The following is a 27,039-nucleotide window of genomic DNA, read 5'->3' as shown; positions in this document are numbered from 1 at the left end:
GGGGGGACAGGCCAGCTACAGCCAAGTCACTGCCCCTCTCTGTAAAATGTAGTAACAGCGGCCCCACCCTTATGGGAGTGCTTCGAAGGGTGAGTGCACATGGCAGGAGGACCGAGGTCCTGACGGCAGGAAGAGCCCTCCAGACCCGGGGGGAGGGGGGGGGTACGGGGCATGGTGGACAATTCAGGAGACTTTACACACGGCTGCCCTCCCCCTGGAGTGCCCTCAACCCCCTGCACCCACCCCTGAGCCCTTCCCTACTGTCCGCCTGGACAGCAGCCCCCATCCTGAGGTAGCAGCAGGGAAACAGTCATGCAGGTCAGTTCCAGGTGGCCCCCCACATGGGGCCGGAGGCCTCTCTGTTTCTAGGTGAGGAGGGGATCTAGACTATTTGACCTGAAACTCTGATTAGGATTTCCCCCTCCAGTGGGGGGAGGGGAAGCCCACTCAAGGTGGGGGTGAGGGAAGGTCACTGTGCCGGTCACTTGGTGCCCACAGGCAACAAAGAATCCATCACCCCGCATGACCCCATTGCTTTCCTTGCCCCATGCAACCCTTCTTCATTTATTTCTGGGGTTTCTCACCATGAATTCTTCCAAGAAATTCTCAACTTCTTGTGGGCAGGGTCCATATAACAAGAACTCACAGATGCTGACCACACTGGCATAAGCGCTTTAGACTAACTTATTTAGTCCTCACCATGACAGACAGAGGATGCTGCATTTTAATGATGGGGAAACTGAGGCACAGAGCTTCTGAGTGGCAGAGCTGAACCTCCTTCACCTTTGACTCCCCAGCACCTAGAGCAGTGCCCAGCATGTGAGAGATGCTCAGTACATATACACATCAATAAAGAAGTGGAGCATGTCTAAATTCCATCTGGAACATTCTAAGTACCAAGACAATGACTGAAGGTCTAGTAGATAACATTCAGTGGGAAGTTTCCTCTTTAAAGAAACTCCCCCAACTTGTGTAGGCTGTACCAACCAGATTCACTCCTTGTGCTTAAGGGAGGGGGCAAGGGGCTCAGAGTGCAACCAGCCCAGTGGCCGGTGGGCCCGCCCTCCCTGGCTGAAACTGAATCATCAAACGCTCAGCCAAGCAATCAGCTTGTCAGGCCTTGCCGCCTCCTCTGAATCATTACTACAGCACTCTTGGAGCTGCAGAATGTTTGGAAATGAGTTGCCAGGCGACAAGCCTAGACCTCCTCACTGTTATGCCCAGAATTCGTGATCCCCAAAGACCACTAGGGAGCCGAGTCCGATGCAAAAGCAAAAGAACCTTTATTCGAGCTAGCTCGAGCTCAATCCCCTACCTGCACCGACGCAGAGGTGAGATACCAGGGAGATAGAGCGAGTTTCAAAAGCACAAAGGTTTTATAGGGGTCTAGGGGCAGTTGGTGAGGTAATGGCTGTGGCCTCAGCCGATTGGCTGGGGAAGGGTCGTGGCCTCAGCCGATTGGTTGGGGAAGGGTCGGAGTCCTGTTACGCAGGTCGCTGGGCGTGTTTTGATCAGAAAGTTTGAACGGGTGAGCGGGAGGTTACTCAAGGGGAGGAGGCGCAGTCTGAGGTTTCTGTGATTTTCCCGGAAAAGGGGTCATGTCGGGGACATAGTCACTCAAGGTGGAGAACACAGAACAAGATGGAGTCGGCCGGCGTAGGCCCGCCCTTTCACTCACTAGCACTGAGAACCCGGTCCAGTAATAGCTGGGACAGAAAAGGACCAGCTCAACAAGGCCTACTGACTACCAAGGATGTGTTTTTCGCCCTCTGCCCTTGGCTCACTATCAAAAGTGAGGAGACATCAAAAGGAAACAATGGAGTGGATTATCTAGGCTTACTTCTCTCTACAACCTATCAGTCCCCACCCTCCCAAAAAAGAAAAAAGGCAACAGTTAGGATTCCAATGCCGAGTAACGCTCCACGGAAAATTAATTATACCTCGTGAAAAGCAATGCCAAAGGAGAACTATTTTCTAACTAGCTGTATTAATTCCTTTTCAAAACAGGACCAGACACCTACATCTCCTCAGAAAGCCACCGGCAACATACAACCATAGTCACGTTAACGGCAAACGCAACGTTCTGCACATGCCTGATGTTTTTCCACTAGAAAAGACCGCTGCTCCCACCGCCATCACCACCCCCACCTCACAGTTAAAAAAGGGCACAAGCACCTGGCATCCAAAATTGAGACAGCAACAACCCACAGGTGCAGAAGGGAAGCTTTGCTAAGCAAGGCAGAGAAAGGGCCAGAGTGCCCCCTGGTGGCCACAGGGCTGCCCTTCCTGCAATCAGTGGGAATCAAGGCTGAGCCACTTTCTTTCAACTTCCAGCTCCCAAATCATCGTATATTCAAAGAAATTAATTCAGGAGTAGAAACTCATTTTTACAGGCGAAGTGAAGGAATGTAAGGAGGACATGAATACCAATAAGTGCCAACTGAAGGAATTTTCAGTAAGTCAGGGAGCACCACGTTCTGAATGTATATGTCTCCACAGCTATCAGATCCAGCTATCTATTCCAGCACATTCCACACGTGTTTATTCTTATGCATCTACAGCCCTCCCTAAATCACCTTCACTGCAATGATGGAACTCAATGGCTCCCAAGGTCACGCCCAAGAACAAACACTTTCTGGGAACCATCATTTCATTTGGGTTCATTTGGAATCTATCTTTCTCCTAAGTTTCATTCCCTGGGCCATGCAGGAGGCAAGTGGTTAAAAAAAGAAAAAGGTCTACAACAAAACCCGGATCCTGGAAAACGGCCCCACTGCCTTCCTTTCCTGCCTTGGGGTTTCAGGCTGTCCAGACTGCTGCTGTCCCGGGCTGGACAACTCTCTGCTGTGGGGCCATCCTGGGCACAGGAGGAAACTAGCAGCATCCTGGCCTCTATGCACTCGATGCCAATAGCAGCCCCACCCCAGTGTGATGCCCCAAAATGTTTCCAGATATTGCCCAATGTCCTCTGGGGACGAAAGTACCCCACTTGAGAACCACCGTCCTGACAATCACTTCCTTTCTCACGGCCCCCAGCCTCTCAGAGCACATATGTTAATCTCCTCTTAACTAAGAAGGAAGATTCAGGAGTAAAAGCCGCATAAAGGGAACTTTAGGGGCCTGCGCTGCAGGGATGATTTCAGTAAAACAGGAAATCAGGCCTCTCCATTTGCAGCTCAACAAGAAGGCCCAGATCCTACCTACCCTCAGGATGATTAGCCAGGAATGTACCCTTTGAGGATGTTAATAATAGATCTACCAGTTATTGAACAGTTAATATAACAGGCACTCTTCCAAATATGTTTTCCCAATTTTTCCTACCAAGATATAATTTACATAAAGCATCTTCAGTATTTTTCATGTATGTATTAATTAATCCTCACAACCCTATTCGACAAGTACTTCTAATAGCCCCAGTTTACAGTGAGAATACTAAGGCATAGACAGTCTAGACAACTTGCCCAAGCTCCCACTGCTACTCCGTGCAGGGATGTGGGTAAGAACACAGCCAGCCTACCCCGTTGTAACATCAGAGCAGAATTACGACAGCAAGGGTAACACCACCACACCCACTAGGGCTGCTGTGGATACCATGTGCAATTACCACACACTGAGCACCTACATGTTTCTTACTTTCTTCCAAGGTCCGGAACCCTTTGAAGGAGAATAATGAAAGCAAAGGAATTCTCCCCAGGAAGAATCCACTTATGAGCACAAATCCACAAATACAATTTTGCACACAGTGGCAAGGGCTTCTGCAGTCTGTGAAACTATCCACAGGCTTCCGGTGAAACATCAGACATAATATACTCCAGACTCCATGCTACATGTTTCATACAGCTTATTCAGAATCCTATAAGCAGGTGGTATTTCACTTCTTTTGGGGGATTGGGAAACTAGTTCAGAGAGGGTAAAGCATTTGCCCAAGGTCACACAGCTCTTCAACAGCAGCACTGTGGTCAGCTTGGCCCCAGTGTTCTTTCCACCCCAAAAGGCTGCCTTCTCAACTCAATTCGTCTGCAACCACCCACACTGGAACACTATAAAAATAAAGGATGCGGGGCGCCTGGGTGGCTCAGTCAGTTAAGTGGCCGACTTCGGCTCAGGTCATGATCTCACGGTCCGTGCGTTCGAGCCCTGCGTCGGGCTCTGTGCTGACAGCTCAGAGCCTGGAGCCTGTTTCAGATTCTGTATCTCCCTCTCTCTGACCCTCCCCTGTTCATGCTCTGTCTCTCTCTGTCTCAAAAATAAATAAACATTAAAAAAAATTTTAAAAAATAAATAAATAAATAAAGGATGCGTAAAGTACAGAACGGATTTATATGTCTAAGCTTCCAGCAGCACTGGTGATAGAAACTTGGTAGTGACCATGTAAAAGGGGCTGCTGGTCACTCAGAATTAAAACCTGAAGGTGACATTTGCTTCTCACAAAGGTTAATTCACCTTCTACCAATTCTGTAGGACAGTGTCTTTTCAAAGCAGTCCACAGGCATCCGGGCACTCACACAAATATCACCCTGCCTCTTTCCAAATGGCCATACCTCCATCATTGGCCAATACCTGGCCTAGAGTAGAAAAAGCTATGGGCCAAATATCAATGTCAGTGTGTTTGTGCTTGCTAGCGTACCTAGCCAAAGGTCATGCAAAGTCAGCTCGATGGTCAGCACATTTGCAAAGGAGACAGTCGGCACGGGGAGAATGACAAGGCCTACCTTTGACCGCAGAGCAACAAGCCCAACCAGACAAGATACTAGAAACATCCAGACTTCCACAACTTGGCTTTCATGGCGGCAAAGAAGAATGCAGGATCATGACTCCCTTCCCAGAATAAGATGGTGAGAAAGACAAGGAATCTTTGAGTGCAGTCTCCTCCATGTCAAAGCTGGGAAAACTGAGGCACAGAGAGATCAAGGGACCCACTACTATCAGAGTCAGTATCAGAACCAAGGTTTCCTGATTCTCAAGGTAGTGCTCCCTCTATACCACCGGCTGTCTCCTCCCTGATGGGGGCAGGGGGTATCACTCGCCCCCATGTGTAACTCACAGTCCTGGGCTCATGCTGCAAGACCAAGCTAGAGATGCAGGAGTGACAGGGAACTGGCTTTCTGGTCATTCCTGCAGAACTCTTTCAAAAGTTTTCAGGCTTGTTAGAACCCAGATAAACACCAGTCCATTCCTTCATCCACTCCACTAAGGTCTCCTGAGCCACAACGCCCTGTCAGGCAGGATTTTAGGCATTGGGATGCGGGCTGTGAGTGAGCAGGCAAAGTGTCTGCCTTCAAGGAGCTCACATCCCCATGGAGACATGCAAAGCCAATGAACAGTATATTCAGGTTTCAGATCGGGAAGGTTTCGAAAACCTGGAATCAGCGGACTGAAAGAACAGCACGGGTGGTGCAGGAAAAGCTCTTCCAGACGAGTGGTCGGGGAGGGAAGCCTCTTTGAGGGGGAACATCTCAGCAGACCAAATGCTTTCCTCTGAGGGCGGAGCATTCCAGAAGCCGTGGGATTCCAGGAGCAGCAAGGAGGGAGAGAGGAAATCCCGGCCCCACCACATCCTGGCACTCAGGCCTCCAGCGGCATTTCTCGGCCTATTGCTTCAACTACGAACAGAGGCCAAGAGGCCTGCCTGCAGGGATGCTGTGACAATTAGGCAATAATGTAAATAAAGTCTGGGTCACAGGAGGCAAAACAAGGGAGGAGACAGCATACTATGAACCTTTCCCAGGCACTCCTCAAAGGAAGTTGTCCCAGAGAACAGTCTGAACTCAGGAATGGATCTGCTATCTGAAGCCAGAGTGGCTGAGGTCACCTGGAAAGAACTAGGAGGGAACTGGCAGGGACTAGGCTCACAACTCTAGAGGTTTGGGCTCTAACTAAGGTTCAGAGCTTGAACCGTTGGGGCTAATAAATGGGCTCCCAACTGACCCCCACAGAGGGTCTCCAGAAATAATTCTAGAAAGAACTGACATCCCTCCAGAGATGCCTCCCAAACATCATGAGATGATGCTGGACACTCATGGTGATTCTCTCACTGTCCTCTGTCTCGACCCGGTCCCCAAGCCCTGCCAGGTGATGACCAGACTCGGGAACCCAGAACGGCAACACTCACCATGTGTGGAGGCTCACAAGCATTCGACAGGGTGCTCATCCCATGTAATGCCTGGTTCAGCACTCGGGTTTCCTGCCATCCTATGTCAGTGCATTTAACTCTCAGAATGGCCCTAAGAAGCCAGTGTAAGTGTCTTCATTTTACACGTGAGAAAGTGGGCCCCAGAGAGTCTGGGGGGAGAAAAAAGAAAGAGAAAGGGAAGCCTAGCCAAGGAAGCACTGGAGCGGGGGCCAGACCCCAGGAGGGTGGCTCTGGGTCGCACCCCCCCAACAGCTCTCTGGCAGCACTTAGCACACCACTGTGTTATGAGTGTCAGTGCACAGCACTTAGGGCACCAACTGTGGATTTCTGGCAGCTTGAAAGAGTGGGGACATGGACGTCAACTCAGGAGTCCCCGCCCTGCGAGGCACAGGGGAGGCCCTTCATGAGCCACCAAGCAAGAAAGGGCCATCAGGGACTTACAGGGAGGACTGGAGGGCGTACTACTGAGGATGCCTTATGTAGCAGACAAGCTTTCCAACCTGCCGTTGTCAAGAGCAAGCAGGAACAGTCACATCACTCTGCTTAAGACCCTCCACCGGCTTCCCACTGCTCTTGAGATAAAAATCAAACTGAGGGCTGTCTCCAGCATCCTTGGCTCGGGCCTCCCCTCTCCCCGCTACCCAGCCAAACTTCCAACATCACCACCCGCCAGCAAAGCTCCACAGTCCCCTCACCCTGAAGGCCTCAGCTCTGCCGTCACCTGAGACCAATTTCTCTTAATAACACACCCTAAAACAGGCCCCTTTCCAGCACTTGGAGATTTGCAAGCCAAGTTCACGTGTCTGTTAATGTCGCCACTGTCCATCTTCCCTCTGGCTGGCAATTCCTCGGGGCAGGCTTTTGGCTCCTTGCTCACTGACTTACAAGCCAAGGTTAGCACGGGGAGGTGGGGGCTGTCAGCATGTTCTTTGGCCTCCTCCCTGAGCCACACACACGGCCAATGCCATGAACAGCAAACAGTGCTCTGTGGCCCTTCCCCATTTCTTCTCCAAATCAGGCAGAACAGCCAATGGGAGGACCAGAGACCCCAAAACAAAGGATAGAAACAAAAAGTGAGGTGGGGGGTTACAAATGTCATACAAAAGCATGGAGAGGGGCTGCCCCTCCGAGGAATGCACAGCCACCCAACCTCAAAGTCCCATTTTTCCAGCTCTTAAAGTAGCAGATGCATTAAACTATTCCCAAGTACGGCCAGTGAAGCGTCAAGAAACCGGCGGCTGTTACCAGCTGTCACCTACTGGCAGTGTGGTAACTGAGGACACAAAATGACTACTGGTAACAAGCCCATAAGTAGGGGACTCACCTGTGGCCCACTCATGACACATCCCACAAAGAAACTTACCACAAAGGAACACATAAGCAGAAAAAAATCATTTACTACAAGCCTGGTACTTCTCATTGTTTCCTAACAATGAGTGAAGAAACTCAGGGCGCCTAGGTGGCTCAGTGGCCTAGGCATCCGACTTCGGCTCAGGTCATGATCTCACGGTTCGTGGGTTTGAGCCCCACGTCGGGCTCTGTGCTGACAGCTTGGAATCTGGAGCCTGCTTGAGATCCTGTGTCTCCCTCTCTCTCCGACCCTCCCCTGCTAGCACTCTGTAACTCTCTCAAAAGTAAAATAAACATTAAAAAAAATGTTTAAATGAGTGAAGAAACTCAGTGCAAAAACAACAAACAAAAATACCTGGCTGGTGCACTCCTCCCACCCAAACAATCCAGTAAACCAGAATATTACAGCCATTCAGCAGGATAATCAGGGAGATGAAGAGGGGGGCAAAGGCCCAGGGAATAATGTTAAGAAAACAGAATACAAATAGGCTCAGTGATAACAGCTGCTATTTACCGACTGTCAGCTCTGACCCAGATACTCTTAGCAAATGATGGGTGTTCGTGGCATCCCTGGGTTTGGATGACAGACCCCAAGAGGTTTGAGACCACCCAGGAGAGCCTGGGGAACGAGGCAGCCTGGTTTCAGAGCGTGACCTCCTGGCGAGGACAGCACGTCGCCCACCGAAGCAACAGGCAGGCAGCGGTTCCCACCCTGTGCAGCCCTGCGCGCCCCAAACGCAAACAAACACAAACGTAGCTGCAGAAATGGAAATGCCTAGACAGAACTGCGGGTGTTTTGGTGCGCTCCAGACTGCGTTTACTACTTCACTAAATAATTAATTCCTCCTAAGAAGCCTATGTGTGCTCTTAAGTGCCAAAGGGCCTGCAGAAAGGGCAGTAACGTGGGCCTGGACACAGCATCCTCTCTTGGGCACTTAATAGCAACAAGCCAAAAGGCCAAAAAGCCCAGGACAAAACCCTCTGCCATTTCAGAGGCATCGAAGAGGGGAAGGCTGCTTGGCAGGGGGCCTGACCGAGGATTAAGTACTCCAGTTCCGTCACCGTGTCCAGACAGCCACCTATACTGACCAGGAAAAGAAGCGGGGAAGCCACTTGGCAGGATGTGAGGGAAACGCTCCCTGCTTCACAGAGTGGAGCTGGGGCCCCTCGGCCAGGCTCTTCAGGGTTTTCGGGGGTCAGGCATCTCCCCTGAGTGGAGTCATGTGTGCTTCACATGCTGGGATGCAATCTTTGATCTGGAGTTGGACAGCTCCTGGGACACCATTCTGGGGACTCCCCAGGACTGCAGGTGTTCCCCCACCCCCACCCCCAGCCAGAATTCATATGTGAAGCCCTAACTTTCAATGGGACTATATTTGGAGGTAGGGCCTTTAAGGAGGTAATTAAGGTTAAATGGGGTCCTAAGGGTGGGGCCCTAATTCAGCAGGACTGGCGTCCATATCAGCAGAGGAAGAGACACCAGGGATGCATAGGCAGATGGAAAAGTCTATCTGCAAGGCAAGGACAGTGGGCTCGCCAGGAGCTATCACAGTCACCTGGACTCCCAGCCTCTTGAACTGCAAGAGAGAAGTTTGTTTTCAGGCTGCCCAGCCTGTGGTGCTTTGTTAGGACCACCCCGGCTGGCACCTAGCTGACACCCTGAACACCTGGACAGGCTTGCGCTTCTCATTTTTCTACGATGACACAATGCCAGAGGCAGGATGAGGTGGACGTAAGGCAAACCCACCTTCCATCCAATATTTCCAAGAATCCCAATCTCTCATCTGGAACACACACAGGCAACCCAGTGCTGCATCCAGAAGGCTCATTGAAATTTGCCGCCACCTCAGCAAACAGAGCCCCCACCCCCTGCCCCAGGAAGCACACGTTCACCCCCCACAAAGTACCAAGGGTCCAGATGCGGGTATGGTGACATATCTCCTCCAAGATTCGAGTTATAAACTCTGGGTAAGTCCCTACTTGCCAAAGATCCCAAATAGTAAACTCAATTTACATTTCTGGAAAACCGTATGAGTAAAAACAAAGAAAACAGCCTAAATCTCAGTCATCGGTGCAACTCCAGTGTGTTCATATGGACGACCGTAGTCCCAGTGCACACGCAGGGCCAGCTACTTCCTCTAGCACAAAGTGGCTGAGGGAGACCCACAGGCCAGCCGGCAACGCAGCCTGGGGTCAGCCGTGATGGAGGGACTTCATCCCGGGAAACAGGAAACCCCCTTGGAAGCACAGTGCTGAATAGCTGCTGGGGTGCATGGAGATGCCTGCACCCCAATAAAGTGCCCACAGCAAGGGGCCTATGAAGCCTGGTATTTGTGTCCGTGATCTCGAGGTCACTGTTCTTTGCAAAGCAAATGTACACTCTTTGGAATGGACACGCCTCAGGGCCAGAGTGAAGTCTCATCCCTCTACTTGAGGTGTGAGCCATACAAACAGAGAGCACTGCAGATGCAGAAAGACAAGGCATGAGGTCACGGAGACTCAGAGAAAGCGCCTTCTGTCCCTTCTCAATCCTTCTGGTTACTTCCAGGAAAAAGATCTGAGTTTAGCACTAGGATATTCCCAACACTCTCCTTCTGCTGCTCACTCACTCACCTCTCTTTTTAACAATGGGAGGGGGTCTCAAACAGAAGCTGGGACAGGCAATGACATGCAGGCCAACTTAACATTGGTTCCTTTCTGCTGTCTTTATTTTCAGTTCATTGCTATTTAAGTCAACTAATAGTGACTCTCCATTTACTATAATCATGGTTATTATATGGTATTATTATTGGTATTATTTTTTTTAATATTTATATTTATTTAAAATTAATAGACAGAGAGAGACAGAGCACAAGGGGGGTAGGGGCAGAGAGAGGGAGACACAGACTCCGAAGCAGGCTCCAGGCTCTGAGCTGTCAGCACAGAGCCTGATGAGGGGCTCAAACCTGCAAGAACTGAGAGATCATGACCTGAGCCGAAGTCAGACACTTAACTGACTGAGCCACCCAGGCGCCCCAGAAATTTCCCTTTTTAAATAAAGGCACTCATCTTTTCCTAAGTGCACCCAATTAAAAAAAAATTACAGGGGGGCGCCTGGGTGGTGCAGTCGGTTAAGCGTCCGACTTCAGCCAGGTCACGATCTCGCGGTCCGTGAGTTCGAGCCCCGCGTCAGGCTCTGGGCTGATGGCTCGGAGCCTGGAGCCTGTTTCCGATTCTGTCTCCCTCTCTCTCTGCCCCTCCCCTGTTCATGCTCTGTCTCTCTCTGTCCCAAAAATAAATAAAAAACGTTGAAAAAAAAATTACAGGGTAAATACTAGTATAGTGGTAAATAAATAACTGAAATTTGAAAGCCAGAGACTTTACTCTTCTCCCAGCCCATGTGCCCCACATGTATAGATCTATAAATATCTGCCCAGCTGAACTCAAGCCTGAGAAGTGCCATAATGAACTGCACATTTTCACTGAACAGAGTAAGACTGGTCATTCCCACCAACCAACCTTAGAGAGTTTGCTCATTTCCTTCTTCATCCCTGACTTGGCAGTGCTGGACGTCTCCCAGACCCCGCTCTTCCTTCCTTAGCAATGAAAACCCTAATGGGGGCAGGAGGGTGGGCATTGCCTCCCTAAGCAATGAAAACCCTAATGGGAGGGGTGGGGAGCACTGTCTCCATAGCAGCAGAGGAGGCCATGGGACTGATGTTGGCCATGCCAATGGGATACTGTGTGCACTTCTAGGAAGGGTCCTTACAGCTGGGAGCGGGCATCACCTTTTTCGTACCATGGACCCGTTCTGCAGTCTGGTGAAGCCCATGGACCTCTTCTCAGAAAAAGATTTTAAAATACATAAAATAAAACACACAAGACTTCAAAGGAACAGATTATACTGAAATAGGATTATCAAAATGTAAAAAATAAAAGTGATATAATAAATACATAGAATTCTTTATCATCACATTAAAAAAACCACCCTATTTTCCAGCAGAAACAATATTCTGAGATTTTTTTTTTTCACGTTGCAGCTCTCACAGGGCCTATGACTTCTATCGGCGATAAAGTCACCCATTCTGCTAACATGACTATGGTTTCTATGGTTTGCTGGTACTTTCATAATGGAAGGAAATGTAAATTTCAGTCAGTGGCTAGAGGAAAAAGTTGAATCCTACCTATGGAAATGGAGGAATTCTCTCCTTTGCTCCCTCTTCCTTTCTGCTACCTGGGATGAGACGGGGATGGCTGGAGCTAAAATAGCCATTTTGGACTATGAGACAAGATGGAGGGAGTTCTGGTCTCTGACGAACATGGAGGCACATACCAGCCCCAGCCTGCCTACTTCTGGAAAGAGAGATGAATTTCTATCTCCTTAAGGTACGGTTGGCTTACTCTTTACTATATAAAGCCACACAAACCTAATCTTGTTGTATCTCTAATACGTTCTTCCCAGGGCTAAGGTTCGAAACTGTTTGAACCTGATCTTTAACAACCTTCATACTTAAGAGATATGCTCTTTCCTATTTACAAATATGACTCCTCCAGAGCTACCCAATTAGCACAGTTCCTCTGTGGTTGACAATCGTACAGGGGGCAAATCCCCAAACCCCTCAAAACTCAGTGCCGCTCCAGCTCTGAAGCATGTCCTTTAGAGTGTGCACACGCCCAAACATCACATCATTAACCACAGCTCAGGAAGCTTAGAACTGCACAGCACATTCAGACCACGGACACACACACCTGACTTCACCCCACATCTCACAAAGTCCACACTCACACAGGAGCAAGCACAACGGTACCCCACTGATGTGCAGGTCCGAGAGTCACCTGGCATTGGCGGAGGAGACTCAGCAACTTACTAATTGTCATCAACTCTGGCACCGAGGAGGAAGGTAGCATGCTGCTCAGGAGGTCTCCCTGGCCAGGAGGACCAGCTTACACACTGGGAAAAAGCAAACAGAAGGAAGTTATACTCAGCCACTCAAAATATACAACCTCACCCTTCCAAGAACTAGCAGGTACTCAGTGTTTTCAGGTACAACCACCAGAAGGCACAGGAGGCAGCCCTTCAAAACCGCAGTCAGCCTTCTTCATTCACGGACTCCCTATTTGCAAATCTGCTTACTTGCTGACGCTGATTTGTGTCCCCAAAATCAATAGTCAGTATTCTTCTAAAACAAACAGTAGGGGCGCCTGGGTGGCTCAGTCAGTTATATGTCCAACTTCAGTTCAGGTCATGATCTCATAGTTTGTGGGTTCAAGACCCATGTCGGGCTCTGTGCTGACAGCTTGGAGCCTGGAGCCTACTTCAGATTCTGTGTCCTCCCACCCTCTCTCTGCCCTCCTATGCTCATACTCTGTCTCTCTCTTTCTCTCAAAAACAAATAAAACATTAATTTTTTTTTTAATAAACAGCAAAAAGGACTCTGCACCTATATGGACCTGGTGACACCCATCCTGACAATGTACTAACTGTACAGGAACTGACAGGTGGTGTCACTGTCACAGAGAAGAGCTCCGTTGACTTAGGGAGAGACAGTAAAACCAAGCATGGTTTGAGGTGATCAGTGACTCCCACCCTGGGGCTGAGGTTGACAATGCAGATGTGATCTACCCCTACTCTCAAGTTTGCACTAAATTATAACCGTGAAGAGAGAAAAAGAAACAACTCTAAGAACCACAAGGATCATGGTGGCATTAGGGAGACTTTAGTGTCCATCCGAGTTCTGCTACCAAACATCCAATGACTTTGAGCAACTCCGTTTCCCTTTGAGATACTTTTATTTGAACATCAGAAAACTGACACGGTGCTTACTACTCTATTCTGGTCGAAGCACTTCTCAAACACGTGAGAGCTAAGTGGCTCAAGTATTACATAATGTTAAACTTGTGTAATATTGTGACCAAATGTTAAAATCCAGTAAATGATGTTAGAAGAGGTACCCAGATATGGCCCCTAAATCATAAAAAGTAAAGGAGGTACACAAATGAAGTTTGGTAAAACACTGTTCCTCACACTCTGACGCCCTTGGCAATTTCCCATTCTAAACCTGAACATTAATGTGAAATAAGGCCTTGACCTTGAATCCTGGCAGGTGCACTCCTACCTTCAAAAAAGAATAAAAGGCACAGCTGCGAACAGGACAACTCAATCCCAAAGGCAATTTGGTTTCTGAATACTAACCTGTACCCGAGCCCAGGCTCCAGGAGAATGTGGTCCTCCAGTCCTGTCCTGTTCTCCAGGCTTCCAAGGGGGTCATCTGTGCACAGAGAGCAGTGGCAGCAAGAAAGTCAGCAGTCTGTTTTCATTTCATTTTCTCCATGCGGCAAGGACATGTTGCGGACACTGGCTCCTCTCTACATCAGTCGACTTACAAATGTTTCCTGGCCTGCACGCGGGATTTTAATCTGCTACTTCTTTTGTTCTTTTGGCCAGAATCTCAGATTTGGCACCAGTCACTGATACGAGGCCCCAACCTCCCACTTAACCTTTTTGACCTTGAGCCGTCTGGAATTATGCGTGAAGTCCATATTCAGAGCCAGCCTCAGGATCAGGGAATAATAATCAGCTTTCTGTTAGACAAAACTGCTCTCACTGTAGTGGCTTATGACAGACACAAAGGGGCAGCACAGTCCCATCACTGACAGTGTCTGCATCAAAATCCAGGCCCTGTTGCCTTCTAAAACGCCACCTCCCTACACAGAGTGGTGTGGGGGAAAGGCATTCAGAACAAGCGAGGCCACAAATAATCTCCAGAGGCACTAAAGACTTTCATAAATGTATTTGCTGCTGTTCAAGTCTCTTTTCAGAAAAAAAGTGCAAATCCAGGGCCCCTTGGGCTGGATGGTGACATTAAGGTCGGAGTCAACCGTGGTTGACACTTGCCCAGTGGAGAAATTTCTGGCTTGTCGACACCCACGGTAGAACCAGGCGTGGATGTGGGGACGGGGCAGAGGCGGAAGGGAGCACATCTCATTGCTCTAAGCTACACAGCCTCCTCCCTGTCTTTCTTCCTATTTTGGCCAGAGTTTCATCCTGCTGGAGATTTCCCCAGTTCTTACAGGGGTTGCACTTGGGTAATCCTAATGAGAAAACGTTTTGTCACCTTTTCTTCTACCCTGCCATCCCCATCAAGCTATTCCACTCGCTCCTGCTTTTTTAAAAGAAGTTTGAAGGGGAAATGTCACCCTACAGCCCAGCCTGCCTACCACAGGTTCCCACCACCATCGCCAAGGCCATCATCATCCCCCACCCCCCACCTTCATCTTTTCTGCTTCCTTTGTGACAGTGCCTCTGGACTGCAGCTCAGAGGCCTCCGTCCCCCTTGGCAAATCCAACAGGGTTTTGACCCCAGCCCCCAACTGTGTAAAGAGGACAAGTCCCAAGCATGCACCTCTGGCCGAGACCTCAATCCAGCACCCTTGTCCCACGGTGCTAGCTGCCTGCCTGAAAGCTCTACCGGGCCACCCTGCAGGGCCTACCAACTGATTGTGATGTCAAAACTGCTCCCTTCTGTCACCCTCTCCACTGGGCCATCTCCCCTTAGAGTGAGGCACCCTCCTCCCTCCATCATGGAGCTTGGGGAGCCCCAGACCTGCCAGTTCCACCTCATTATCACCCACTCCTTGTCCACAGTCATCTCCACTGCCATCCTAGTGCTGAGGCTCAATACCTTCCAGGGGTCTCCTGCAGGACCCCCACGGTTCTGCCTCACCCCTGCTAGTCCAACCCACTCAAAGCTATCAGATTCCCCGCCCCCTCCGAACCAAAAATGGGGACTCCAACATACACAGTGGAAATCCATGGTTGGAGTAAAGGCCCACATCACCCTCCAGCATTCCAGACACCATGCCTACTCAGCCCAGCGATTTCCCACCACAGCACAGGAGCATGAGCATAGCCACTCAGGCTGCCTCAATCGCCCTCAAGGTGCCCTTGGAGACACACACTACTATTATCTTAATTTTACAGATATGGAGATGGCCCTGGAGGAGTTCAATGACCTATCCAAGATCACAAGCTGACGTGTGAGTGTCTGAACCTCACTCTGTCCAGAGCCAGAGCTAAGCCCTTTCCCTCTTTGTGATCTCTCACACAGCTGATGTGGGCTACATGCCTCTCTCTCTATGCGTCCTTGAACTCCCTGCCCTATTCCTTTGTCTATATCGTGTCCCCACCTGGATATCATTTTTCCAACTGACAGGTGTCCACTCCTGTTGGCATGCCCCACCCCCACGTATGTGGTCCACCCACTGCTCACCCACTCAGCACAGGCTTCCTGAGTCCGTACTGTGGGCCTGGCTCTCGTCAGGGTCAGTGTCACACTGGAACCAGGGCAGACACGGCCGGCCCTCAAGGACCTCAAAGACTAGCAGGGGGATGGGGATCACCATGTAATTACACAAATACAGAGTTCCAAGCTGAGATCAGGGCATGGGGACACACGAGGTTTATGGCAGTGTGAACAGGAGGCCCAGCTTGCCTGGGAAGGGGTGGAAGAGCCCTCTGTACGTGACACTTGGGCTGCCACCTGAAGGATGCACACAGGCTGCAGGAGGTGGAAGGAGAGAGATGGCTGTGGGCTCAGTTCAAGGAAGTAGAAGCTGGCTGGGGTGGCTGGGGCGTCAGGAGGGGATCAGGCTGTGGGGCAAGGTGGGGCCTCGATGGCCACAGTGAAGGTTCTTGATTTTATCCTCAGTGCACTAGAAGGGTTTGGAGCAGGGGAATGATGCAATCTGATTTATATTCTAAGACATCACTCCAGTTGCTATAAGAAGAATGCCAGGGTGGGGGCCCAGATAGAAGCAGGGAGAGCTGTTGATGTCCCTTGTCCCCTCCTTGCATGCAAAACTCTGGGGGTGGGGAGGGCTCACCTCCGGATCCCCCCAGAGCCCAGCACAGTGCTGGTACAGAGCGGGAAACCCACTGGTTGCATAAAGAAAATCATGACCCCTGAGCGGCACACGACCATCATGAGTGGTATGGGGACCACACACAGTGCACGTCCGGGGGCACCACAGGGTCCTGACATTCCCAACACTAACACTACCCTCTGGAAGCCAATTTCCCAGATCAACCATCTCAGATCAAAGCGGCGCTACAACAGAGCCTCGACCTCAACAAGCAACCCCCAAGACCCAATGCAGGACAAGAAGTTGAAGAACCGGGTAAATGAAGGTTTGAGGACCCAAGGTTTCAAATGAAAAAACAAGCCCTCAGAAACACACCCTGGGCAAGGGGCGGGGGGGAGGTGTGCCTGGGTGGCTCAGTCAGTTAAGCGTCTGACTCTTGATTTCGGTTCAGATCATGATCTCACAGTTCATGAGTTCAAGCCCCACGTCGGGCTCTGCACTGACAATACAGAGCCTGCTTGGGATTCTCTCTCTCTCTCTCTCTCTGCCTCTCCCCCACCTGTGTGCCCCCCCTCTCATAAATAAATAAACTTAAGAAAGGAAGGAAGGAAGGAAGAAACTGACTCTGAAGTTGCTAAGACCCAACACTAACCCCAGGACCCTCAATGAAAGCAGCAGTAACATTTTCATGTGTGCAATGGGTAGAAATGGGTGTTTCGTTCACCTCTGTTTAGTATTCTCAGTTGAAAGGACTCTGGGACTTCTCCCTTGCAGCTTCAAAGAAATGGTAAATGTGCTTTACTGTGTTGCAGGTAAGAGACACGCTCAGAGCAATGACTGCATCTAATCCCACATCCTGGTCCCATGTGACCTGCCTGGTGTCTTCCTTCTCTGAGCCTCTAACCCCAGCTCCAAAGCACAGCCCCCTAAGCCACGGAGTCTCCTCGTCCAAGAATCAGAAGGACAATACTTCTCTGTCCAGAGTCCCCTTCTCTGCCACCTTCTCCCTCTCCAGATTTAGCCACCAAAAACACTCCTCCTCCTCCTCCACGTGCCTCCCTCCGTCTTCCTCTGAATGCCCCCAAGGGCAGTGACACTACAAACACCAACACTTTCAAAGATGATGGAAAGGTCTCCTAAGGGTAGAACCATCTGCGTCCAAAGCTGTCATTAAAGACACAAAATGGCTCCCCAGCCAGAATGAGAGTATGTTAACCTTGCTCAAGTAGAAGGGTGGCAATCGGAAGGGAGAACAGTCAGAAGTGAGCAGAAGCAAAAGAGTCTGGGGCAGCAATGCTGACAGCATACACTCAGAGCAGGCCAGGGAAAGGCCTCAGGCCAGGGAAAGGCCTCCCTGACAGGTGAGTCCCGGCACCACGGGCCCACACACCTCCCAGGGAAACGGGGGTCAGGCCAAGAGGGACTCGATGCCACCTGGCCTTCCAATCGGGCAGCAGATCAACCCCGATTCTGACTCTCAGATCTTCTGCAGCCCGAGCATAATCTGTCTTCCTATGCAACTTCTACCCAGGGCGCGTCTGTCCCTGAGGCTGTCACAGGCTCCGGCGACTCCTGGCAGCTTTGTCACCACAGTAAACTAAAAAGTTGGCTGACAGCTCACACACGCATGTTTGATGAGGATAATGGAGATAAGCTGGAGCGCGGGGTCCCCCGATAGTGACAAGATGAAGCCTCCGGGTCTGGAAAGCGGACAGGCAGAGGTGGGACAGGGGGAAAGCTGCCAGTGGGGAGGCCTTCCCACGAGGATGCCAGAGGCCGCCCAGAGGCTGCATTCCCTGGACACACTGAAACCCACAGAGGGAGAAGGAGTGGTGGGTTTTGCAAAACCCCACCCCAGCACGGAGGACAGCACACGACAGTGCCCCAGGAGCAGCCAGCCCCCAGCCCCCAGCCCAGAGAGGAAGGGGCTGCCGTAAACAAGACAGCGTGCCCAGATCAGGCCCCTGACAGCCCAGCAGAAAGGCCCGCCCGGTGGGGAGGGCAACAAGGTGAGTGGGGTGCTGGGTCACCAGCTGGAAGCCACGTGGTCCCAGATGGGCGTCAGGCCCATCTGCTCTCTGCAAGCCCCCATGTGCACCGTGTTCAGGGGACAACAGCGAAGTACCCAACCCCACCCGCTGGCCGCTGGGACCACAGATGGTCACCTGAGGGAAAGGAGATGCCGGGCCCACCAGCTGGCTCCTCTCAGGGGTTTCAGCGGAGGCCCAGCGAAAAGCACTGGCTGGTAAGAAGGCCGCGCGGCTGGGGCCAAAAGGGGAGAGGGCATGAGAGAGCAAAAACGGTCCAAGGAGAGCGGAGACAGGGCAGACCCCATGAGGAAGTGTGGGGCACGGGATGGTGGAGACTCAGGTACTCTCCGTTCTGACCGCCATCTCCTGATCCTCGGACACCCCAGCACGATGTGCCCGTGGACGGCAGGCTTTCTCGGGGCCTTGGCAGGTGCCTGGCACCTCTCCCCACATTAACCTGAGAGTCTTAGCCACACATCTGAGAGGAAGGTGAGAGAAAACACCCACCCCTTCCTCACGGGCTGTGGGCGACAGGGGACGTGTTCATCCACACCGAGCTGACACTGGAGCTGACCTCAACTCTTTGGTAGTTTAGACTTGAACGTCTTAACGTTTCAGATCTTGAACATTTTTTTTTTAAGTTTTTAATTTTAATTCCAGTACAGTTAACATAGTGTTTCATTAGTTTCAGGTGTACGATATAGTGACTCAGCAGTTCCACACATGACCCAGTGGGATCTTGAACATCTCAAATGACATTTAAGAGTTTCTCAGCAGTGTGAAGACAAATTTACGAATTAATATTGAGTGGATAAAAAGCAAAATATTAATCCTACATTGCGTTTCATTATGACCTCTTAAAGAGAAGTATGTGTAGAACGAAGCCGCTAAGGAAATGGTGTCTAACAAACACCATCCACTCCACAGTTAAGGCCTAGTGTATGCCTGGAAGGTACAAGCAGCCGAGGACATTGGGAGAGCAGGCCCATCTAGCCTGCAAGCCCGTGCTGCTTTCAGAGGCCTGTTTCAGAGATTTTCCTTTCAGCCCTCTCTACCTTTGGTCAAACATCTGGCTCTGAGCAAGGATGGGAAATAATCCTAACAGAATTTTGCAAAATCCATCATGTAATCGTGCAGGTCATACCCACAACGAGACCCTCAGCAGACTGGATGAAGCGCAGCAACAGAACCAATCCCGGGCCGGGCTCAGGGGTAAACTTGACTGTGCCTCTAGAATCAGTACAGAGCTGCCCTTATGGGGCTCCAATCCAGCAGCTGGTGACCAAGGGGACTCCCAGACACCCAGAGGATAAGGTAACGATATGACAGCTCATATGAACCTGCTTAACGTTTAAGCCGACCCCCTTTCTTGGAAGGGACCCAGACACGAACTAGTCTGATTCTGCCCTTTTACTAATGAGGGTTTGAGAACCAGCGATGTGAAGGGACACCAGCCCCGGGTCACGTGGCTGCTGTCATTTCAGAGCCTGGGCCACTCTGTCCTTCCCCCTGCGTCAGGACTTTGTACATGCTGTTCCCTTGCCTGTGTTTTTCGTTTCTTTTCTTCTTCTTGAATGCAGAAATAGAAAAACTTCATTTCTACTTTCACTTTCTATTAAAAAATACTTTTTCCTTAATTTTTTAACTATATTTTTTGCTTTTATGTAAATTTTTTCAAATTCCATTTTACTTCCATCATTTTATTTTAGTCTACTACAGTGTATTCACTTTTTCAAATTTTAAATGATTTCTTTTTTTCTTTTTTTTAATATTTTTCTTTTTCATTTCTTTTCTTTTTTCTTGAATACAGAAAAAGAAGAAATTCATACTTATTTTTAATTTTTATTAAAAATATTTTTCTTTAATTTTTTCTACTATATTCTTTACTTTTGTGTATATTTTTTCAAGTTCTATTTTAACCCCATCATATCATTTTAGTCTACTTCAGTGTATTCATTTTTTCAAATTCTCAAATGATTTCATTTTTTTTCTCCCCCTTTCATTTTCTCTAATCTGTCAAACCACTTTCAACACCCAGACCAAAACACACCTATGATCTAACATCATCTATTCGATTTGTGTGTGTGTTTAATTTTTAATTTTAATATTTTTTAAATTTTAATGTTTTTAATTTCAATTTTTCTACCTCATTAATTCCTTTTCTCCCTTCAAAATGACAGAATGAAGGAATTCACCCCAAAAGAAAGAGCACAAAGAAACAACAGCCAGGGATTTAACCAACACAGATACAAGCAAGATGTCTGAAACAGAATTTACAATCATGATAATAAGAATACTAGCTGGACTCGAAAATAGATTAGAATCCCTTTCTGCAGAGATAAAAGAAGTAAAAAATAGCCAGAATGAAATTAAAAATGCTTTAACTGAGCTGCAATCACAGATGGATGCCACGGCGGCAAGGACGGGTGAGTCAGAACAGAGAATAAGCGATACAGAGGACAAACTTAGAGAATAATGAAGCAGAAAAAAAGACGGAGATTAATGCAAAAGAGCACGATTTAAGAATCAGAGAAATCAGTGACTCATTAAAAAGGAACGACATGAGAATCATAGGGGTCCCAGAAGAGGAAGAGAGAGAAATAGGGGTAGAAGGGTTATTGAGCAAATCATGCAGAAAACTTTCTTACCTGGGGAAAGACATGGACACCAAAATCCAGGAAGCACAGAGGACCCCCATTAGATTCAACAAAAACCGACCATCAACAAGGCATATCATAGTCAAATGCACAAAATACTCAGGCAAGGAGAGAATCATGAAAGCAGCAAGGGAAAAAAAGTCCCTAACATACAAGGGAAGACAGATCAGGTTTGCAGCAGACCTATCCACAGAACTTGGCAGGCCAGAAAGGAGTGGCAGTATATATTCAGTGTGCTGAATCAGAAAAATATGCCATCACAAATTCTTTATCCAGCAAGGCTGTCATTCAAAATAGAAGGAGAGATAAAAAGTTTCCCAGACAAACAAATATTAAAGGAATTTGTGACCACTAAACCAGCCCTGCAAAAAATTTTAAGGGGGACTCTCTGAGGGTAGAAAAGATGAAAAAATATATATATAAACAAATAAATACTAAAAGCAACAAAGATCAGAAAGGACCAAAGAACACCACCAGAAACTCCAACTCTACAAGCATCATAATGGCAATAAATTCATATCTTTCAGTATTCACTCTAAACATCAATGGACCAAATGCTCCAATCAAAAGACATAAGGTAACAGAATGGATAAGAAAACAAGATCCATCTATATGCTGTTTACAAGAAAACCACTTTAAACCTAAAGACACCTTCAGATTGAAAATAAGGGGATGGAGAACCATCTATCATGCTAATGGTCAACAAAAGAAAGCTGGAGTAGCCATACTTATATCAGGCTATGTAGACTTTAAAATAAAGATTGTGGGGCGCCTGGGTGGCTCAGTCGGTTGAGCGTCTGACTTTAGCTCAGGTCATGATCTCGCGGTCCGTGAGTTCGAGCCCCGCATCGGGCTCTGTGCTGACAGCTCAGAGCCTAGAGCCTGTTTCAGATTCTGTGTCTCCCTCTCTCTGACCCTCCCCCGTTCATGCTCTGTCTCTCTCTATCTCAAAAATAAATAAACGTTAAAAAAATTTTTTTTAAATAAAGATTGTATCAAGAGATGCAGAAGGGCATTATATCATAATCAAGGGGTCTATCCACCAAGAAGACCTAACAATTGTAAACATTTATGCACCAAATGTGGCAGCACCCAAATATATAAATCAGTTAATCACAAACATAAAGAAACTGATCGATAGTAATACCATAATAGTAGGAGACTTCAATACCCCACTCACAGCAATGGACAGATCATCCAATCAAAAAATCAACAAGGAAACAATGGCTTTGAATGACACACTGGACCAGATGGACTTAACAGATACATTCAGAACATTTCATCCTAAAGCAGCAGAATATACATTCTTTTCCAGTGCACATGGAACGTTCTCCAGAATAGATCATATACTGGGACACAAATCAACCCTAAGTAAGTATAAAAAGATCGAGATCACACTGTGCATATTTTCAGACCACAATGCTATGAAACTCGAAATCAACCACAAAAAAAAATTTGGAAAGGTAACAAATACTTGGAGACTGAAGAACATCCTACTAAAGAATGAATGGGCTAATGAAGCACTTAAGGAGGAAATTAAAAAGTATATGGAAGTCAATGAAAATGATACCACCATAACCCAAAATCTCTGGGATGCAGCAAAGATGGCCATAAGAAGAAAGTATATAGCAATCCAGGCCTTCCTAAAGAAGGAAGAAAGATCTCAGATACACAACCTAAGCTTAGGCCTTAAGGAGCTGGAAAAAGAACAGCAAATAAAACCCAAAACAAGCAAAAGACAGGAAATAATAAAGATTAGAGCAGAAATTAATGCTATCGAAACCAAAAAAACACTAGAACAGATCAATGAAACCAGAAGCCGGTTCTTTGAAAGAATTAACAAAATTGATAAACCACTAGCCAGTTTGATCAAGAAGAAAAAGGAAAGGACCCAAATAAGTAAAATCAAGAATGAAGGAGGAGAGATCACAACCAACACAACAGAAATAAAAACAATAATAGGAGAATATTATGAGCAATTATATGCCAATAAAATGGGCAATCTGGAAGAAATGGACAAATTCCTAGAAACAAATACACTACCAAAACTGAAACAGGAAGAAATAGAAAATTTGAACCGACCCATAACCAGTAAGGAAATCGAATTAGTAATCAAAAATCTCCCCAAAAACAAGAGTCCAGGGCCAAATGGCTTTCCAGGGGAATTCTACCAAACACTTAAGGAAGAGTTAACACCTATTCTCTTGAAGGTGTTCCAAAAAATAGAAATGGAAGGAAAACTTCCAAACTCTTTCTATGAAGCCAGCATTACCTTGATTCCAAAACCAGACAGAGACCCCACTAAAAAGGAGAACTATAGACCAATTTCCTTGATGAACATGGATGCAAAAATCCTCAACAAGATATTAGCCAACTGGATCCAACAATACATTGAAAAAATTATTCACCACGACCAAGTGGGATTTATACCTGGGAGGCAGGACTGGTTCAATATCTGCAAAACAATCGTTGTGATTCAACACATCAATAAAAGAAAGGACAAGAACCACATGTACCTCTCAATAGATGCAGAGAAAGCATTTGACAAAACACAGCATCCTTTCTTGATAAAAACCTTCAAGAAAGCAGGGATAGAAAGAGCATACCTCAAGATCATAAAAGCTGTATATGAATGACCCAACACTAATATCATCCTCAATGGGGAAAAACTGACAGCTTTCCCCCTAAGGTCAGGAACAAGAAAGAGATGTCCACTCTTGCCACTGTTATTCAACATAGTATTGGAAGTGTTAGCCTCTGCAATCAGACAACACAAAGAAATAAAAGGCATCCAAATTGGCCAGGAGGAGGTCAAACTTTCATTCTTCACAGATGACATGATACTCTATATGGAAAACCCAAAATATTTCACCAAAAAACTGCTAAAATTGATTCATGAATTCAGCAAAGTTGCAGTATATAAAATCAACACACAAAAATTGGTTGCATTCCTATACACCAACAATAAAGCGAAAGAGAGAAATCAAGGAATTGATCCCATTTACAGTTGCAAAAAAACCATAAAATACTTAGGAATAAATCTAACCAAAGAGGTGAAAAATCTATACACTGAAAACTATAGAAATCTTATGAAAGAAATTGAAGAAGACACCAAAAAAAAAAAAATGGAAAAAGATTCCATGCTCCTGGAGAGGAAGAACAAATATTGTTAAAATGTTGATACTACCCAAAGCAATCTACACATTCAATGCAATCCTTATCAAAGTAACACCAGCATTCTTCACAGAGCTAGAACAAATAATCCTACAATGTGTATGGAACCAGAAAAGACCCCCAATCCCCAAAGCGATCTTGAAAAACAAAACCAAAGCTGGAGGCATCACAATCCCAGACTTCAAGCTATACTACAAAGCTGTAATCATCAAGACAGTAAGGTACTGGCACAAGAACAGACAACCCAGAAGTGGACCTACAAAGTATGGGTAACTAACCTTTGACAAAGCAGGAAAGAATATCCAGTGGAATAAAGACAGTCTCTTCAGCAAGTGGTGCTGGGAAAACTGGACAGCGACATGCAGAAGAATGAACCTGGACCACTTTCTTATACCATACACAAAAATAAACTCAAAGTGGATGAAAGACCTCAATGTAAGACAGGAAGCCATCAAAATCCTCAAGGAGAAAGCAGGCAAAAACTGCTTTGATCTTGGCCACAGCAACTTCTTACTCAACACATCTCCGGAGGCAAGGGAAACAAAAGCAAAAATGAACTATGGGGACCTCATCAAAATAAAAAGCTTCTGCACAGCGAAGGAAACAATCAGCAAAACTAAAAGGCAACCGACAGAATGGGAGAAGATATTTGCAGATGACATATCAGATAAAGGGTTAGTATCCAAAATCTATAAAGAACTTATTAAACTCAACACCCCAAAACAAATAATCCAGTGAAGAAACGGACACAAGACATGAATAGATACTTCTCCAAAGAAATCCATATGGCCAACCAACACATGAAAAAATGCTCAACATCACTCATCATCAGGGAAATACAAATCAAAGCCACAATGAGATACCACCTTATACCTGTCAGAATGGCTAACATTAGCAACGCAGGCAACAACAGATGTTGGTGCGGATGCGGAGAAAGAGGATCTCTTTTGCATCATTGGTGGGAATGCAAGCTGGTGCAGCCACTCTGGAAAACAGTATGGAGGTTCCTCAAAAAACTAAAAATAGAACTACCTTACGACCCAGCAATTGCACTACTAGGCATTTATATAAGGGATACAGGTGTGCTGTTTAGAAGGGACACATGCACCCCCATGTTTATAGCAGCACATCAACAATAGCCAAAGTATGGAAAGAGCCCAAATGTCCATTGATGGATGAATGGATAAAGAAGATGTGGTGTATATATATATATACAATGGAGTATTACCCGGCAATCAAAAAGAATGAAATCTTGCCATTTGCAACTATGTGGGTGGAACTGGAGGGTATTATGCTAAGTGAAATTAGAGAAAGACAAAAATCATATGATTTCACTCATATGAGGGCTTAAAGAGACAAAACAGATGAACAGAAGGGAAGGGAAACAAAAATAATATAAAAACAGGGAGGGGGACAAAACAGAAGAGACTCATAAATATGGAGAACAAACTGAGGGTTCCTGGAGGGGTTGTGGGAGGGGGGATGGGCTAAATGGGTAAGGGGCATTAAGGAATCTACTCCTGAAATCATTGTTTCACTATATGCTAACTAATTTGGATGTAAATTTTAAAAAATAAAAAATAAAATAAAAATAAAATAAAAACTTTAAAAATAAAATAATGTTTGTGAAAAGTTTTAAGTCTTAAGAACAGACTAATGAAATAATTCTAAACAAAACAAAACACAAAACACGGGAAGAGAATATGAAGAATTTTAATTCATAAAGAGCTGATATTATTCTCATTTCTAAAAGGAGATACCCTATTTGATGAGTGCTTACTTATAAACCAAATACTCTCTAAACTATCTTGTTTAATTCTCAAAACAACCTTATATCATTATCCCCATTTTTCAGTTGGGGAAACTAAGGCTTAGAGACATTAACTAGCTTGTTCGAGGCCACACAGCTAGTAAGTTTTGGACTTTGGTTTGAACCCAAGACTGCCTTTCAACTCCGTTTTTTTCTAGCCATGACTTCTACTGCCTATAAAGGGAGTAAAAATGAGATGCAGTAAGTTGTATGTGTTTCAGGGATTTTCTTCTTGTACTTTGCATTTTCTACACGGAGCAACTATGCCCTTAATAACCAGGAAAAAAATAACAGTTATTGTTTTTATAAAATGAAACAAACAGAAACGGTTCTTTCTTGCCGGAATCCAAAGGAGAAAGGAAATATCCATTTTCATTTATCATGTTTCCCAGAGGGATGTCTATTCAGGGTGGGATGATGCTTCCTTGTGAGGGTCTCCTTTATATGCTGTAGGATTTTAGCACCATCACCCCTGTCCAACCAATGTCCCACAGCAGATATTGTCACTGCCTTGCCAGCAACCTGTCAGCACCCACCCCTCCAGCCAGTGCCACCAGCTGCAAACACCTGCGACCTTCTGCCTGGTAACTTTCTCCCTGTTTGGAGAACATGCTTGGTTCCCACGCAAGGCAACCCAGGAGTGCCAGAGCATCAGTGGCTCTGGAAGCAGCCCTTGACCAGTGCTGAACTAGAACTTGGTGGCTCAACTCCCCACCTTCCCTGCCTCTCAGATGCAATGACTCTGAAGGCACATCCTGCTCTCCGAGTCCCCAGCAGGACCAGTCACCCAGGTGGTAAGTGACATTGGCTTCCCTACCTTGTTACCTTGAAACACTTAACAGTGTTTTCTGGGATTCCCTCCTAAAAACATGACTTGGGGCGCCTGGGTGGCTCAGTCGGTTAAGCGTCCGACTTCAGCTCAGGTCACGATCTCACGGTCCGTGAGTTCGAGCCCCGTGTCGGGCTCTGGGCTGATGGCTCAGAGCCTGGAGCCTGCTTCCGATTCTGTGTCTCCCTCTCTCTCTGCCCCTCCCCCGTTCATGC

At 47.2% G+C, this 27,039-nt stretch overlaps 1 long non-coding RNA gene across 1 annotated transcript in view; it reads right to left on the bottom strand.

Moving 5' to 3' along the window:
• The window catches only part of LOC125929558 (uncharacterized), a 76,934-nt gene extending 63,587 nt beyond the window's left edge, over positions 1-13,347 (bottom strand). Inside the window, exon 1 of the long non-coding RNA XR_007459903.1 lies at positions 12,331-13,347. This is a non-coding gene — a long non-coding RNA (uncharacterized LOC125929558). The remainder of the gene's footprint in view (positions 1-12,330) is intronic.
• Positions 13,348-27,039: the final 13,692 nt, after the last annotated feature.

The sequence above is a fragment of the Panthera uncia genome, chromosome A2 (assembly GCF_023721935.1).
Source record: "Panthera uncia isolate 11264 chromosome A2, Puncia_PCG_1.0, whole genome shotgun sequence".
NCBI classification, from domain to species: domain Eukaryota; kingdom Metazoa; phylum Chordata; class Mammalia; order Carnivora; family Felidae; genus Panthera; species Panthera uncia.
Note: the sequence above shows the minus strand (reverse complement) of the source record. Positions and strands in the feature narration are given on the sequence as shown.